General features: G+C 38.1%; 1 pseudogene; it reads left to right on the top strand.

The window, feature by feature from the left end:
- Window positions 1-2,018: 2,018 nt before the first annotated feature.
- Window positions 2,019-2,640, top strand: LOC137764905 (securin-like; annotated as a pseudogene).
- Window positions 2,641-5,827: the final 3,187 nt, after the last annotated feature.

Here is a 5,827-nt window from a genome sequence, read left to right as displayed (position 1 = left end):
ATTAGGCACTTTTACTCTAATTTTTTCTCATGAAAAATTTAGGCCCAGGCAGCTTAAATTACCTGCTCAGGCTCCCACAGCTGGCACTAAACCTACTTAGATAATGCTAATCTTAAGTTTTCTATACAGATCAGGAAAAGCTTGTCATTATGTAAATGGGTGAGAGGATTATTACAGATATTACAGATATTACTCCTTTCGGTCAAAGTATATAAGTAATTTATAAACTTTAGAAACTTATTGGTTGGTAATTGGGAAATTCTGGCTTACAGGCACTTTAGAGATAGAGAAAGAGGATCCAACTCAAATTGATGTCAGCATCATTTTGGCATAATACATTCCTCCTTTCTGTCCCCTTTTTAACAACTAAAAACCAGCATCCATTTGTGAACAAAAGTACGTCTGTAGAGTTGTGGGATCGAGCACCATATGTCAAGGGACCTGGAAGGAGTCTCTCCCAACTGTGCATCTGGCAAAAGGAAGACAGACCTTTGTACAGTCTGCGAACCAGCAGGAGCTGGTGGACCTGCCCCGACACCCCTTGGCGGCAGTTGAGGAAAACCTGGAGAGTGTTGACTTGGGCAGCCATCCAAGATAAGAGAGACTTCGTAGAGGTCTAGCCTTCCTGAGGGGCTATTCCAACACTCCATTGGAGCAAAAACAAAAACAAAAAATAAAACCAAATTTGGATGCTTTGGAGAGGGTGAGAGGAACCACCCAGCTCTGTCCCTCCCCCAAGGTGACACAGCGCAGGGCTGAACTAACTGGTGACAACCTCTCTTGGGGGAGAAAAGGTGAGTGGTGAATGAGTGCCAGGCTACCCCAGCTGTGTGGGAAGCTACTGGAGAAACCCATTTCTCTCCAGCAGTACCCACAGTACTGAGGGGAGGACATCCATGACTGGAGGATGAGAGGAGATGAGGAGAGAGGCAGATAAGAATATCAAAGGGCATTAGAGAGTCCTGCTGACTGCTTTCAGGACTCCAAAGGAAGCCCACCTGCGAGAATGCCCCCCATCAGAACTGCAGGCATCCTCAATGCCCCAATTACTAAACACACACCTCGCCCCACTCTTCTGCTGGCTCCTTGTGTGGGCTCCCAAGTGTGGAAAATGGAGTGCGCTCAGAAGATCAGACCGAAGTCTGTGCGCAAGGGAGAAATCACAAACTTGAGCTGTAGCGCTACTTTTTGGAAAAAAGAGATAGGTTTTCAGCAGCTCACCTGGTGAGTAGTGAGAACCAGAGAAGGCATAAAAGCTTAAGAATTCTGCCACAAGAGGGAGCAAGAATTGTGGAGTTGGTGTATCCATACAAGGTCAGAGAAACCCCAGATATAATAGGACAAAGGATCAATGTATCTCACCTGACGGGAACTAGTAAAGATTTGTGGGTGATTCTGCTACTTCAAATGTAAAATCAGCAATGCAGAACTCCAAAAACATGAAGAATCAAGGAAATTTGTCATCATCAAAAGATAACAATAATCTCCAATTACCAAACTCAAAGACATGGAATTTTGCAATTTACTCAATGAAGAATTCAAAATAACTCAATGAGCTACAAGAAAACACAGTAAGACAATTTAACAAAATCAGGAAAACAATACATGAACAAAATGAGAAATTTAACAGAGATAGAAATCATAAAAAAGAACCAAACAGAAATTCTGGAGCTGAAGAATCTTATGAATGAAATGGAAAATGCAATAGAAAGCATCTATAGCAGAGTAGCTACCATAATTTGTTAACAAACTCATAATATAAAAAGACATAGCTTGTGATATAAAAAATATAAAAGTCAGGGAGTAGAAGTGTAGAGTTTTCATATGTGATTGAAGTTAAGTGGCTATCACATTAAAATGAACTGTTTTTTCCATAAGACGTTTTATGTAAGCCTCCTGGCAACCAGAAAACTAAAACCTAGAGTAGATTCACAAAAGATAAAGAAAAGGGAATCAGAGTGGAAAACCAAGAAAAGCAGTCAGAGCAGAAAAAAAGACTGAGTCTTGCTTAATCCAGAATGCCTACTCTGATCTTTGTTATTAAGGAAAATGGAGAACCAGGCATCCGTGTGGCTTCTAAGGAGAGACTGAGGCTGGGGTCTAGGACTTCAGTCAAAGTCTTAGATGGGAGATCTTGGTTTCAACATCACATGTTTGCAAAATGTTTGATTTTCCAACAGCCTTACCTAAAGCCACCAGAAAGTCTTTAGGAACTGTCAACAGAGCTACAAAAAAAGTCAGTAAAGACTAAGAGATGCCTCAGAGACAAACTTCTCTGCCAAAAAGATGACCAAAAGCACTGTTAAAGAAAAAGCTCTGTTCCTGCCTCAAATGATACCTATCGAGAAATAGAGACACATTTTCCCTTCAATCCTCTAGATTTTGAGGGTTTTGACCTGCCTTAAAAGCACCAAATTGGACACCTCCCCTTGAATGGAGTGTCTCTCATGATTCTCAGTGAGGAGAGGAAACTTGAAAAGCTATTATACCTTGGCCCCTCTTCACCTTTGAAGATTCCCTCTTCACCTTTGAAGATTCCCTCCTCATCAGGGGGAATCTAATCTGTTGCAGTTTCTTTCAAGCAATTTGTCAACTCTGGATGTTGAATTGCCACCTGTCTGCTCTGACTTAGATATTTAAATTTCTTATCACTTTATACTTTGTGTGTACTTTTGTATTAATAAGCAATTTTTTTGTTTAACAAGAAGAAAATGGAAAATCACTAATTTAAAATGGTAAGCAGATACAGAGGAAAAAAGAAACAATGGAATTACAAAACACCTAAAAAGCAACTAATAAATGACATTAATAAGGCCTAACATATCAATAATTACTCTAAATGTAAATGGAATAAATTCACCAACCAAAAGTCACAGAGTGTATAAAGGGATAAAAAAACAAGACCTAACCATATGCTGCCTATAGGAGGCTCACTTCAGCTTTAAGGACATACATAGGCTCAAAATGAAAGGATGGAAAAAGATAATCCTTGCAAGTGGAAACCAAAATAAAGTGGGTGTGGCTATACTTATAATAGACTTTAAGCCAATACAGTAACAAGAGACAAAGAAGGTCCTTATATAATAATTAAGGGGTCAATTTATCAAAAAGATATAACAATCATAAAAATATAGATACTCAACAGTGGAACAGCTGAATATATTAAGCAAATACTAACATACCTGAAGGGAAAAATAGACAACAATATAATGATAGCAGGGGACTTCAATATCCTACTTTCAGCAATGGATAGATCATCTAGACAGAAAATCAAGAAGGAAATGTTAGACTTGAACTATATATTAGACTAAAAGGACTTAACAGATATTTATAGAGCATTCCATCCAACAGCAGCAAAATACACATTCTTCTCAAGTGCACATAGAACATTCTCCAGGATAAGTCATATGACAGGTCACAGAATAAGTCTTAGTAGATTTAAGAAGATTGAAATCATACCAACTATCTTTTCTGATAACAATGATATGAAACTAGAAATCAACAACAAGAGGAAAGCTGGAAAGTTTATGAGCATGTGGAAACTAAACAACACACTCTTGAACAAACAATGGTTATCAGGACCTAGGGGGTGGGGAAGTTGTTATTAAAGGTTACACCTTTGCAACTAGAAGATGAGTGAGTTCTGGAGATCTGATGGGCAGTATAGGGATTATAGTCAATAATACAGTATTACATACTTCAAAATTGCTAGGAGACTAGATCTTAAATGTTCTCACTACAGAAAAGAAATGATAATTGTGTGACCTGACAGAGGAGATAGCTAAAGCTCTGGTGGTAATCATATGGCAATATATAAATGTAAATAGACATGTTCACCATAAACAAACACAATGTTATGTGTTTATTATATCTCAATAATAAAAGAGAGAAAGAGAGTTGGCAATACTGTCTCTATACAGCAAAGAAATGTCTCTGACACGGCAATCAGCATCAGACTGGCCCAAGATACTGGACACTGCAGGACAGGGAGATAAGAGTATAGGCTATGACAGAAAAATTTAAATGCCTGCAGGTGCCAGGCAAGTAAGATGTATAAATAAAGTGGACTGGGGAAAGTGGCTACCTGTGTACATTATCTGGTTGTGAATGTATAACATGCACAGGTGTGTGTGTGTGTGTGTGTGTGTGTGTGTGTGTGTGTAGGGGGCACAATAGTGAGCTGAAAAGCATGTGACCGTTCAGAAGAAGGCAGCTGGCTCTCAGCTTCAGAAGAGATTTGTTTTGTGGGTCTAATATTTCCTGAGGACCTAACTTTTCAAGAAATGTAAGAAGTCAACATTTTAATGTAAAATACCTTGATTTTTCAATGTTGGCTAAAAACGTTAAAGCACTGTGTAACAACTTAAAACATGAAACCACGGCTGGGCATCAGATTTGGCTTATGGGCTACCAGCTTAGGAAGCAGGGGTATTTGGAAGGAGTGGGAGCACAAAGAAGAGAGAAAACAGACCATGGTGAAGAAGCTTGACATTTTTATTTAGTCTATCTTTTATATATCGAAAGCTGAGCATTTTTATGACAAAAGTTTCAAGAAGAAAGTTCTCTTTCAGTTTCACAACTGTGGCTACCAGCCCTTCCCTTATTCTATTATTATAATGCAGATATGTTGTGATTGGAGTAATTTATATATACAGACTATATCATAGAACAACAGTTTCATTGCTAAGTGTAAGCAGGTTAGGGTACTTCATCCAAAATAAGAAGAAAATAAGAGAATTCTGCATATTTTTTATTTTAAAGCTGACATTTTAGCACTATTTTGACAATGGTTTATTTATTTATGATCTTTTGGTTACACAATATTAAAAGGAAATTCATTTATTGGCATGCAAAGCAATATGGCTTTAGAATACACCTCTTAAATTTACAGATCTTAAAATTTCAAACATCCCACATGGCTGGCAGGTGATGTTGTGAAGATGATCTTGAGTAATGACACACTTACTTCCTGGAGATTAAAAACAAAGAGAAAATGACTTAACGTAGTATAATACACAGATGATATAGTTAACTTATCCAGGAAATATTTCAATGATTTATTTTGATCAAAGTTATTTATGTCTTTTCATCTTATTGATCCCTTTGTCTTTTGGACTTTTCAAATATTTACATTTGAAGATGGCTTATCCTAAAGTGACCCTATCAAGAAACATAAAGTGGGGCTTCCCTGGTGGCACAGTGGTTAAGAATCCGCATGCCAATGCAGGGGACACGGGTTCGAGCCCTGGTCCAGGAAGATCCCACATGCCACGGAGCAACTAGGCCCGTGAGCCACAACTACTGAGCCTGCGCGTCTGGAGCCTGTGCTCCGCAACGGGAGAGGCCGCGACAGTGAGAGGCCCGCGCATCGCGATGAAGAGTGGCACCCGCTCGCCGCAACTGGAGAAAGCCCTCGCACAGAAACGAAGACCCAACACAGCCAAAAATAAATAAATAAATAAATAAATTTAAAAAAAAGAAATATAAAGTGTATGAATAATTATAAAAAAAAAGCAATTACAACCTACCAAGATAAGTGGTTAATTTTGGCATTTAAAGTTTTACTGCTATGCTTATTACATTAAGTATTTAATACCATATATACTGGTATTTTACTTTGTGCTAAAATTTCAACATACATAGCAATTTGCAATGTGTTCCGAATGCCTTGTCCCTTATTGACACTCAGGAAATGTGTTTGGAATAAATGAGTGAATGGATAAAATTGTAATGACAGAAAACAAATATAATAATGTACTCTTGAATGATTCATAATTTTGATTATATACCAAGAGAGTAAAGACTCTCTCCCCACATAGGAACAACC

The sequence above is a fragment of the Eschrichtius robustus genome, chromosome 5 (genome assembly GCF_028021215.1).
Source record: "Eschrichtius robustus isolate mEscRob2 chromosome 5, mEscRob2.pri, whole genome shotgun sequence".
Classification (NCBI taxonomy): Eukaryota; Metazoa; Chordata; class Mammalia; order Artiodactyla; family Eschrichtiidae; genus Eschrichtius; species Eschrichtius robustus.
Note: the sequence above shows the minus strand (reverse complement) of the source record. Positions and strands in the feature narration are given on the sequence as shown.